A 9,614-nucleotide genomic window follows, 5' to 3' on the forward strand; every position below is an offset into this window, starting at 1 on the left:
AATTTAGTTAATTTACTGAAATATTCTGCATTCATATCGCTTCAAAGCAAGGGCTCCGTGGCTTTGTGGTTAAAGCGCCTGTCTCGTAAACAGGAGATCATGAGTTCAATTCTCGTCGGAGCCTCGCTGTTATATTACTTGAACTAGATTTCGTAGCTATCAAATTTTGAAAAAATTAGAAATAATAGTTGATTATATATGCATTTACGCAAACAATAGGGTAAAAGTTCCGATGAGATAATTTAGTTAATTTACTGAAATATTCAGCATTCATATCGCTTCAAAGCAAGGGCTCCCTGGCTTAGTGGTTAAAGCGACTGTCTAGTAAACAGTAGAGCATGTGTTCGATTCTCGTCGGAGCCTCGCTGTTATGTTACTTGAACTAGATTTCGTAGCTATTAAAATTTGAAAAATTAAAAATAATAGTTGATTTAGATATGCATATATGCAGACAATGGTGTAAAAGTTCCGATGAGATAATTTAGTTAATTTACTGAAATAATCAGCATTCTTATCGCCTCAAAGCAAGGGCTCCGTGGCCTAGTGGTTAAAGCGCCTGTCTTGTAAACAGGAGAACATGAGTTTGATTCTCGTCGGAGCCTCGCTGTTAAATTACTTGATCTAGATTTCGTAGCTAATAAAATTTGAAAAATTAAAACAATAGGGTAAAAATTCCGATGAGTTAATTTAGTTAAATTACTGGAATATTCAGCATTCATGTCGCTTCAAAGCAACGGCTCCGTGGCTTAGTGGTTAAAGCGCCTGTCTCGTAAACTGGAGATCATGAGTTCGATTCTCGTTGGAGCCTAGCTGTTATGCTACTTGAACTAGATTTCGTAGCTATCAAATTTTGAAAAAATTAAAAATAATAGTTGATTTAGATATGTATTTATGCAAACAATAGGGTAAAAGTACCGATGATATAATTTAGTTAATTTACTGAAATATTCTGCATTCATATCGCTTCAAAGCAAGGGCTCCGTGGCTTAGTGGTTAAAGCGCCTGTCTCGTAAACTGGAGATCATGAGTTCGATTCTCGTTGGAGCCTAGCTGTTATGTTACTTGACCTAGATTTCGTAGCTATTAAATTTTGAAAAATTAATACAATAGGGTAAAAATTTAATAGCCACGAAAAATAGTACAAGAACATAACACCGAGGCTTCGACGAGATTAGAACTCATGATCTCCTGTTTACGAGACAGGCGCTTTAACCACTAAGCCACGGAGCCCTTGCTTTGAATCGACATGAATGCTAAATATTCCAGTAATCTAACTAAATTAACTCATCGGAATTTTAACCCTATTGTTTTAATTTTTCAAAATTTAATAGCTACGAAATCTAGATCAAGTAACATAACAGTAAGGCTCCGACGAGAATCGAACTCATGATCTCCTGTTTACTAGACAGGCGCTTTAACCACTAAGCCACGGAGCCCTAGCTTTGAAGCGATATGAATGCTGAATATTTCAGTAAATTAACTAAATTAACTCATCGGATTTTTTGCCTTATTATTTTAATTTTTCAAAATTATATATCTACAAAATCGAGTTCAAGTAACAGAACAGCGAGGCTCCGACGAGAATCGAACTCATGATCTCCTGTTTACTAGACAGGCGCTTTAACCACTAAGCCACGGAGCCCTTGCTTTGAAGCGACATGAATGCTGAATATTCCAGTAATTTAACTAAATTATCTCATCGGAACTTTTGCCCTATTATTTTAATATTTCAAAATTATATAGCTACGAAATCTAGTTCAAGTAACTTAACAGCGAGGCTCCGACGAGAATCGAACTCATTATCTCCTGTTTACTAGACAGGCGCTTTAACCACTATTGTTTGCATATATGCATATCTAAATCAACTATTATTTTTAATTTTTCAAAATTTAATATCTTCAAAATCTAGTTCAAGTAATATAACAGCAAGGCTCCGACGAGAATCGAACTCATGATCTCCTGATTACAAGACAGGCGTTTTAACCACTAAGCCCTTGCTTTGAAGCGATTTGAATGCAGAATATTTCAGAAAATTAACTGAATTATCTCATCGGAACTTTTGCCCTATTATTTTAATTTTTCAAAATTATATAGCTACGAAATCTACTTCAAGTAACTTAACAGCGAGGCTCCGACGAGAATCGAATTCATGATCTCCTGTTTACTAGACAGGCGCTTTAACCACTAAGCCACGGAACCCTTGCTTTGATGCGACATGAATGCGGAATATTTCAGTAAATTAACTAAATTATCACATCGGAACTTTTACACTATTGTTTGCATTTATGCATATCTAAATCAACTTTTATTTTTAATTTTTCAAAATTTAATAGCTTCGAAATCTAGTTCAAGTAATATAACAGCGAGGCTCCGACGAGAATCGAACTCATGATCTCCTGTTTACAAGACAGGCGCTTTAACCACTAAGCCACGGAGCCCTTGCTTTGAAGCGATATGAATGCAGAATATTTCAGAAAATTAACTAAATTATCTCAACGGAACTTTTGCCCTATTATTTTAATTTTTCGATATTATATAGCTACGAAATATAGTTCAAGTAACATAACAGCGAGGCTCCGACGAGGATCGAACTCATGATCTCCTGTTTACTAGACAGGCGCTTTAACCACTAAGCCACGGAGCCCTTGCTTTGAAGCGACATGGATGCTGATTATTCCAATAATTTAACTAAATTAACTCATCGGAATTTTTACCCTATTGTTTTAATTTTTCAAAATTTAATAGCTACGAAATCTAGTTCAAGTAACATAACGGCGAGACTCCGACGAGAATTGAACTCATGATCTCCTGTTTACTAGACAGGCGCTTTAACCACTAAGCCACGGAGCCCTTGCTTTGAAGCGATATGAATTCTGAATATTTCAGTAAATTAACTAAATTATCTCAACGGAACTTTTGCCCTATTATTTTAATTTTTCAAAATTATATAGCTACGAAATCTAGTTCAAGTAACATAACACCGAGGCTCCGACGAGAATCGAACTCATGATCTCCTGTTTACGAGACAGGCGCATTAACCACTAAGCCACGGAGCCCTTGCTTTGAAGCGACATGAATGCTGAATATTCCAGTAAATTAACTAAATTATCTCATCGGAACTTTTACCCTATTGTTTGCATAAATGCATATCTAAATCAACTATTATTTTTAATTTTTCAAAATTTGATAGCGACGAAATCTAGTTCAAGTAACATAACAGCGAGGCTCCGACGAGAATCGAACTCATGATCTCCTGTTTACAAAACAGGCGCTTTAACCACTAAGCCACGGAGCCCTTGCTATTAAGCGACATGAATGCAGAGTATTACTGTAATTTAACTAAAATAACTCATCGGAATTTTTACCCTATTGTTTTAATTTTTCAAAATGAAATAGCTACGATATCTAGATCAAGTAACATAACACCGAGGCTCCGACGAGAATCGAACTCATGATCTCCTTTTTACGAGACAGGCGCTTTAACCACTAAGCCACGGAGCTCTTGCTTTGAAGCGACATGAATGCTGAATATTCCAGTAATTTAACTAAATTAACTCATCGGAATTTTTACCCTATTGTTTTAATTTTTCAAAATTTAATAGCTACGAAAAATAGTACAAGAACATAACAACAAGGCTCCGACGAGAATCGAACTCATGATCTCCTGTTTACGAGACAGACTTTTTAACCACTAAGCCATGGAGCCCTTGCTTTGAAGCGATATGAATGCTGAATATTTCAGTAAATTAACTAAATTATCTCATCGGAACTTTTACCCTATTGTTTGCATAAATGCATATCTAAATCAACTATTATTTTTAATTTTTATAGCGACGAAATCTAGTTCAAGTAACATAACAGCGAGGCTCCGACGAGAATGGAACTCCTGATCTCCTGTTTACTAGACAGGCGCTATAACCACTAAGCCACGGAGCCCTTGTTTTGAAGCGAAAGGAAATCTGAATATTCCAGTTATTTAACTAAATTAACTCATCGGAATTTTTACCCTATTGTTTTAATTTTTCAAAATTTAATAGCTACGAAAAATAGTACAAGAACATAACAACAAACCTCCGACGAGAATCGAACTCATGATCTCCTGTTTACTAGACAGGCGCTATAACCACTAAGCCACGGAGCCCTTGTTTTGAAGCGAAAGGAAGTCTGAATATTCCAGTAATTTAACTAAATTAACTCATCGGAATTTTTACCCTATTGTTTTAATTTTTCAAAATTGAATAGCTACGATATCTAGATCAAGTAACATAACACCGAGGCTCCGACGAGAATCGAACTCATGATCTCCTGCTTACTAGGCGCTTTAACCACTAAGCCATGGAGCGCGTGCTTTGAAGCGATATGAATGCTGAATATTCCAGTAAATTAACTAAATTATCTCATCTGAACTTTTACCCTATTATTTGCATAAATGCATATCCAAATCAAATATTATTTTTAATTTTTTCAAAATTTGATAGCTACGAAATCTAGATCAAGTAATATAACAACGTGGCTCCGACGAGAATCGAACTCATGCTCTCCTGTTTACTAGACAGGCGCTTTAACCACTAACCCACGGAGCCCTTGCTTTGAAGCGATATGAATGCTGAATATTTCAGTAAATTAACTAAATTATCTCATCGGAACTTTTACCCTATTGTTTCCATAAATGCATATCTAAATCAACTATTATTATTTTTTACCTCTCCGTGTGACGTAGTCCAGGAGAGGTTCTGTAACGGCCGTGTGTGTGTGTGTGTGTGTGTGTCTGTCTGTCTGTGTGTCTGACTGTCTGTCCGTTGTTACACCCACGTGACCGCGTTCGCAGTTTGCGTATCGGAGCAAACGTGTTCGCCATTTCCGAACTGCTTTCACAGTCACGGAAATGGCTCCTCTACTTGAGTTCTCACACCACCATCTTCTGGTCTTTGTCCATCCCACACAAACACCAGTCTGTTCTTACTGGCTTCTAATCACCACCATCTTTTGTTCTTCGTCCATCCCCATTGACACCAGTCTGTACATAATGGCTTCTAATCACCACCATCTTCTGGTCTTCGTCCATTCCACTTGGACACCAGTCTGTACATACTGGCTTCTAATCACCACCATCTTCTGTTTTTTGTCAATCTCACATTGACACCAGTCTGCACTTACACTGGCTTCTAACACCACCATCCACTGGTCTTCCGTCTATTCCACATAGACACCAATCTGTATCATTAGCTTCTACTCCATTATCATCGTTTGGTTTTAGGATATACGCGGCGATCAGCTAGGGTTACGAGAAACGTCTAGCCTCCCTAAGGTGGGATCGCCACCAAAGGTTTTCGCAATTGCGCTTTTTCCTTACTATTATAATGGAAACGAATAGTATATATACCCCAAAATTTGAAGAAAGTGGGCAAGAGGGGTACCCTTCACTTTAAACGTCAATATTAGCAAAGTGTGAGATGATAATAGGTATAACTTTATTTTAAACGATTTAACTATTATTAATGTTAATTATTGAAGATTAAAATAATTAAAAATAATTATATTTATTTAAATATTAAAGATAAACCTCTCGTGCAAAGAGAGAGATTATCATCGCCTCCTATATCTGCCAAGGCCCGTGCATGCGATATATTTCATTCATTGCCTCCTATATCTATCAAGGCCCGTGCATTGCGATATATTTTTCAAAACAACAACCAAAATGGGAAGCTCCTCTCAGAAACATAATAATTTCTTTTCTCTGTATATGAAATGAAAATATGGATAATATTGCGCTCCTTCTTTAATGGTATCAATCCTTGCCTGTCTATTAATATTTTACGTAGTAGTAATGCGTTTTTAGCGAAGTTTAGAGAGGATAAACATAAGCGAGATTGTTTCGGAAAAAAAATACTGCTTCCACTAATGGGTTTATACTCCTTGTGTCTGTGTGTGTCCGTCCATTGTTACACTAGTGCGTCGCGTTAGCAGTTAGCCTTGTGTTGATGTGTTAAGAAATCATACAGAACCTTAATATTCCCTTTTTCCATAATATAAAGTGAATATGTGGAAGTATTTTTCGTAATTATGATGCATTAAGTACTTTTGTAGCTTTAAAGCTCTGTTTCATTTTGATATTCCAAAGATTTTTTTTAATATTGTTATTTGAAATGGCTGTTTACATATTGCTTAAGCTATACTACATCTGTATATAGAATAATCCTTGGTTTAGTGATTTCATGAAGAAAACTAAGACCTAGACTCCGGCGGGTATAACAAGTATTATCCGCAATAGGCTTAGTGAAATAAAGAGTGAATAATTGAGGCCTGAGGTGAAGTAAACTTGTGGCTTTGATTTTCGTGTCAATGTGAAGAGACATTAACGGTTCAGAGTGAGCCGAAAGTTAAATACACTCTTAAATAATCATGTAAAGATTTTATAATGGAAGAAAAGATCATGGTGGCAATTTAATTAGTAAAAGGGCTAATGGTGAACGGGTAGTAGCTACAGACTTATTATTCTCTTTATAGTGCGCATTGACTATTAGTGCGTCTAGCTACAATTTAGCTTTAGTGTTATTTAACGTTAACATTCATGTTGGCAAACTAAGAATATTGTTGAGGTGAGACGAGACGATAGTGTTTACACTGCAAACCATTTGTGAATGTAGCTATCAGAATATAGGCTAAACAGCTGAAGCGTAGACTTCATTTCCTGTTCTTTCCCCCATTGACTGATTTCCATGTGTCCAAGATTTATCCTTATTGGATGTAAAATGTTGTCTGCTTTACTGTACATTCGCTATGTTTGGAATACTGCTTCAATATTTCGTAAATTTTTACTTCAAAAAAAAGAAATAATTCCATATCTAGGAAATAAGTTTGTAGTAGTAGACCTCTTGACACGGAGAGGTAATATTTTGGTTTTCCCAACTTGTAATTTTTCAAAATTTGATAGCGACGAAATCTAGTTCAAGTAACATAACAGCGAGGCTCCGACGAGAATCGAACTCATGATCTCCTGTTTACAAAACAGGCGCTTTAACCACTAAGCCACGGAGCCCTTGCTTTGAAGCGACATGAATGCAGAGTATAACTGTAATTTAACTAAAATAACTCACCGGAATTTTTACCCTATTGTTTTAATTTTTCAAAATGAAATAGCTACGATATCTAGATCAAGTAACATAACACCGAGGCTCCGACGAGAATCGAACTCATGATCTCCTGCTTACTAGGCGCTTTAACCACTAAGCCATGGAGCGCGTGCTTTGAAGCGATATGAATGCTGAATATTTCAGAAAATTAACTAAATTATCTCATCGGAACTTTTACCCTATTGTTTGCATAAATACATATCTAAATAAACTATTATTTTTAATTTTTTCAAAATTTGATAGCTACGAAATCTAGTTCAAGTAACATAACAGCGAGGCTCCGACGAGAATCGAACTTATGATCTCCTGTTTACGAGACAGGCGCTTTAACCACTAAGCCACGGAGCCCTTGCTTTGAAGCGACATGAATGCTGAATATTCCAGTAATTTAACTAAATTAACTCGTCGGAATTTTTACCATATTGTTTTAATTTTTCAAAATTTTATAGCTACGAAAAATAGTACAAGAACATAACAACAAGGCTCCGACGAGAATCGAACTCATGATCTCCTGTTTACTAGACAGGCGCTTTAACCTAAAAGGCACGGAGCCCTTGCTTTGAAGCGGTATGAATGCTGAATATTTCAGTAAATTAACTAAATTATCACATCGGAACTTTTACACTATTGTTTGCATTTATGCATATCTAAATCAACTATTATTTTTAATTTTTCAAAATTTAATAGCTTCGAAATCTAGTTCAAGTAATATAACAGCGAGGCTCCGACGATAATCGAACTCATGATCTCCTGTTTACAAGACAGGCGCTTTAACCACTAAGCCACGGAGCCCTTGCTTTGAAGCGATATGAATGCAGAATATTTCAGAAAATTAACTTAATTATCTCATCGGAACTTTTGCCCTATTATTTTAATTTTTCGAAATTATATAGCTACGAAATATAGTTCAAGTAACATAACAGCGAGGCTCCGACGAGGATCGAACTCATGATCTCCTGTTTACTATACAGGCGCTTTAACCACTAAGCCACGGAGCCCTTGCTTTGAAGCGATATGAATGCTGAATATTTCAGAAAATTAACAAAATTATCTCATCGGAACTTTTACCCTATTGTTTGCATAAATACATATCAAAATCAACTATTATTTTTCATTTTTTCAAAATTTGATAGCTACGAAATCTAGTTCCAGTAACATAACAGCGAGGCTCCGACGAGAATCGAACTTATGATCTCCTGTTTACGAGACAGGCGCTTTAACCACTAAGCCACGGAGCCCTTGCTTTGAAGCGACATGAATGCTGAATATTCCAGTAATTTAACTAAATTAACTCATCGGAATTTTTACCCTATTGTTTTAATTTTTCAAAATTTAATAGCTACGAAATCTAGCTCAAGTAACATAACGGCCAGGCTCCGACGAGAATCGAACTCATGATCTCCTGTTTACTAGACAGGCGCATTAACCACTAAGCCACGGAGCCCTTGCTTTGAAGCGATATGAATGCTGAATATTTCAGTAAATTAACTAAATTATCACATCGGAACTTTTACACTATTGTTTGCTTATATGCATATCTAAATCAACTATTATTTTTAATTTTTCAAAATTTAATAGCTTCGAAATCTAGTTCAAGTAATATAACAGCGAGGCTCCGACGAGAATCGAACTCATGATCTCCTGTTTACTAGACAGGCGCATTAACCACTAAGCCACGGAGCGCTTGCTTTGAAGCGATATGAATGCTGAATATTTCAGTAAATTAACTAAATTATCACATCGGAACTTTTACACTATTGTTTGCTTATATGCATATCTAAATCAACGATTATTTTTAATTTTTCAAAATTTAATAGCTTCGAAATCTAGTTCAAGTAATATAACAGCGAGACTCCGACGAGAATCGAACTCATGATCTCCTGTTTACAAGACAGGCGCTTTAACCACTAAGCCACGGAGCCCTTGGAATGAAGCGATATGAATGCAGAATATTTCAGTAAATTAACTAAATTATCTCATGGGAACTTTTGCCCTATTATTTTAATTTTTCAAAATTATATAACTACGAAATCTAATTCAAGTAACATAACAACGAGGCTCCAACGAGAATAGAACTCATGATCTCCTGTTTACTAGACAGGCGCTTTAACCACTAAACCACGGAGCCCTTGCTTTGAAGCGACATGAATGCTGAATATTCCAGTAATTTAACTAAATTAACTCATCGGAATTTTTACCCTATTGTTTTAATTTTTCAAAATTTAATAGCTACGAAATCTAGTTCAAGTAACATAACAGCGAGGCTCCGACGAGAATCGAACTCATGATCTCCTGTTTACTAGACAGGCGCTTTAACCACTAAACCACGGAGCCCTTGCTTTGAAGCGACATGAATGCTGAATATTCCAGTAATTTAACTAAATTAACTCATCGGAATTTTTACCCTATTGTTTTAATTTTTCAAAATTTAATAGCTACGAAATCTAGTTCAAGTAACATAACAGCGAGGCTCCGACGAGA

General features: G+C 36.1%; 20 non-coding genes across 20 annotated transcripts; 4 read left to right on the plus strand and 16 right to left on the minus strand.

Moving 5' to 3' along the window:
• Positions 1 to 51: 51 nt before the first annotated feature.
• On the plus strand, positions 52 to 124 carry TRNAT-CGU (transfer RNA threonine (anticodon CGU)). The gene has a single exon. It is a non-coding gene; the product is annotated as a tRNA-Thr (tRNA).
• Positions 125 to 529: 405 nt separating this feature from the next.
• Positions 530 to 602, plus strand: TRNAT-UGU (transfer RNA threonine (anticodon UGU)). The gene has a single exon. It is a non-coding gene; the product is annotated as a tRNA-Thr (tRNA).
• Positions 603 to 735: 133 nt separating this feature from the next.
• On the plus strand, positions 736 to 808 carry TRNAT-CGU (transfer RNA threonine (anticodon CGU)). The gene has a single exon. It is a non-coding gene; the product is annotated as a tRNA-Thr (tRNA).
• A 167-nt stretch (positions 809 to 975) lies between these two features.
• Positions 976 to 1,048, plus strand: TRNAT-CGU (transfer RNA threonine (anticodon CGU)). Its single transcript has one exon. It is a non-coding gene; the product is annotated as a tRNA-Thr (tRNA).
• A 109-nt stretch (positions 1,049 to 1,157) lies between these two features.
• Positions 1,158 to 1,230, minus strand: TRNAT-CGU (transfer RNA threonine (anticodon CGU)). The gene has a single exon. It is a non-coding gene; the product is annotated as a tRNA-Thr (tRNA).
• A 133-nt stretch (positions 1,231 to 1,363) lies between these two features.
• TRNAT-AGU (transfer RNA threonine (anticodon AGU)) lies at positions 1,364 to 1,436 on the minus strand. The gene has a single exon. It is a non-coding gene; the product is annotated as a tRNA-Thr (tRNA).
• A 133-nt stretch (positions 1,437 to 1,569) lies between these two features.
• TRNAT-AGU (transfer RNA threonine (anticodon AGU)) lies at positions 1,570 to 1,642 on the minus strand. Its single transcript has one exon. It is a non-coding gene; the product is annotated as a tRNA-Thr (tRNA).
• A 723-nt stretch (positions 1,643 to 2,365) lies between these two features.
• Positions 2,366 to 2,438, minus strand: TRNAT-UGU (transfer RNA threonine (anticodon UGU)). Its single transcript has one exon. It is a non-coding gene; the product is annotated as a tRNA-Thr (tRNA).
• A 133-nt stretch (positions 2,439 to 2,571) lies between these two features.
• On the minus strand, positions 2,572 to 2,644 carry TRNAT-AGU (transfer RNA threonine (anticodon AGU)). The gene has a single exon. It is a non-coding gene; the product is annotated as a tRNA-Thr (tRNA).
• Positions 2,645 to 2,777: 133 nt separating this feature from the next.
• TRNAT-AGU (transfer RNA threonine (anticodon AGU)) lies at positions 2,778 to 2,850 on the minus strand. Its single transcript has one exon. It is a non-coding gene; the product is annotated as a tRNA-Thr (tRNA).
• A 133-nt stretch (positions 2,851 to 2,983) lies between these two features.
• On the minus strand, positions 2,984 to 3,056 carry TRNAT-CGU (transfer RNA threonine (anticodon CGU)). Its single transcript has one exon. It is a non-coding gene; the product is annotated as a tRNA-Thr (tRNA).
• Positions 3,057 to 3,222: 166 nt separating this feature from the next.
• Positions 3,223 to 3,295, minus strand: TRNAT-UGU (transfer RNA threonine (anticodon UGU)). Its single transcript has one exon. It is a non-coding gene; the product is annotated as a tRNA-Thr (tRNA).
• Positions 3,296 to 3,428: 133 nt separating this feature from the next.
• On the minus strand, positions 3,429 to 3,501 carry TRNAT-CGU (transfer RNA threonine (anticodon CGU)). Its single transcript has one exon. It is a non-coding gene; the product is annotated as a tRNA-Thr (tRNA).
• A 3,465-nt stretch (positions 3,502 to 6,966) lies between these two features.
• On the minus strand, positions 6,967 to 7,039 carry TRNAT-UGU (transfer RNA threonine (anticodon UGU)). The gene has a single exon. It is a non-coding gene; the product is annotated as a tRNA-Thr (tRNA).
• Positions 7,040 to 7,408: 369 nt separating this feature from the next.
• TRNAT-CGU (transfer RNA threonine (anticodon CGU)) lies at positions 7,409 to 7,481 on the minus strand. Its single transcript has one exon. It is a non-coding gene; the product is annotated as a tRNA-Thr (tRNA).
• Positions 7,482 to 7,852: 371 nt separating this feature from the next.
• On the minus strand, positions 7,853 to 7,925 carry TRNAT-UGU (transfer RNA threonine (anticodon UGU)). The gene has a single exon. It is a non-coding gene; the product is annotated as a tRNA-Thr (tRNA).
• Positions 7,926 to 8,058: 133 nt separating this feature from the next.
• Positions 8,059 to 8,131, minus strand: TRNAT-AGU (transfer RNA threonine (anticodon AGU)). Its single transcript has one exon. It is a non-coding gene; the product is annotated as a tRNA-Thr (tRNA).
• Positions 8,132 to 8,298: 167 nt separating this feature from the next.
• TRNAT-CGU (transfer RNA threonine (anticodon CGU)) lies at positions 8,299 to 8,371 on the minus strand. The gene has a single exon. It is a non-coding gene; the product is annotated as a tRNA-Thr (tRNA).
• Positions 8,372 to 8,982: 611 nt separating this feature from the next.
• On the minus strand, positions 8,983 to 9,055 carry TRNAT-UGU (transfer RNA threonine (anticodon UGU)). Its single transcript has one exon. It is a non-coding gene; the product is annotated as a tRNA-Thr (tRNA).
• A 339-nt stretch (positions 9,056 to 9,394) lies between these two features.
• TRNAT-AGU (transfer RNA threonine (anticodon AGU)) lies at positions 9,395 to 9,467 on the minus strand. The gene has a single exon. It is a non-coding gene; the product is annotated as a tRNA-Thr (tRNA).
• Positions 9,468 to 9,614: the final 147 nt, after the last annotated feature.

This window comes from Phalangium opilio, unplaced genomic scaffold, assembly GCF_054372755.1.
Source record: "Phalangium opilio isolate 3A_F unplaced genomic scaffold, DU_Popi_V2 ptg000063l_1, whole genome shotgun sequence".
Taxonomy (NCBI): domain Eukaryota; kingdom Metazoa; phylum Arthropoda; class Arachnida; order Opiliones; family Phalangiidae; genus Phalangium; species Phalangium opilio.